Below are 902 nucleotides of genomic sequence, written 5' to 3' on the forward strand. Positions count from 1 at the left end.
GGCAATTAGCTGGAGTTGCAAAGACAGGATGTCTGCCGGGGTCTTGGCCAGGGTTTCGCTACAGACTGTATCTATACCTAGAGAGCGAGATCCCTCCCTATAGATATAGCATCTATATCTGTCTATACAGAGATATAGAGATAGGTCTGCGTGTGTATATAGATATATATATAGCGATATATAGATATTGATATAGAGAGATATAGATATGTAGATATATCTAGATAGATATAGATATAGATAGAGAGAGATCTATATATATCGATAGATATAGAGAAACAGCTGTATCTATCTAATTCTCTGCATTTTGGGGGAGCAATATTTTATACATAGATACATATGAATGAATATACATATGTGTATATAGATGCACGTACATATATACATACACACAGAATATTATACATATGTGTGCGTATATATATGTGTGCACAAATACGTGATGTATGTATTGCATGTAATATATATTGCTACAGAGTGCGGGCGCGCGCACAGGCGCACATTTCTGAGCCCACTTCCCCCCATCCTTTCCCAGCCCCCCCCCCTTCGTAGGCAGATGTCATCATGTTGTACAAGGCAGGCTGGCCCAGATGGAGAGCGCGAGCGATTTTTGGAAGCGAATCTTAATAAGCTACAATGTTAACCGATATATATATTTAATAGACGTGGAGCCCACCCGCCACTGCCGGCCCGGCCAAAATCAACACAGGAGCAAGTGCTGCAGAAGGGCTTGGACGGGGAAAGGACGCGAGCTGTTTCTTTCCAAAACGGGATGGAGGCAAACAGCAAAACAAAGGCAACCCAGCACCCCCGGCCCCCCCGGGAGCTGCTGTCCCGCGGGTGCCTCGCAGCGGGGCAAACAGCTCCTCCGCGCCCCGCCGGGGCACCGCACGCAGCCGCCG

This window comes from Gavialis gangeticus, unplaced genomic scaffold (genome assembly GCF_001723915.1).
Source record: "Gavialis gangeticus isolate Ggan-Ray unplaced genomic scaffold, GavGan_comp1, whole genome shotgun sequence".
In the NCBI taxonomy this organism is placed as follows: Eukaryota; Metazoa; Chordata; order Crocodylia; family Gavialidae; genus Gavialis; species Gavialis gangeticus.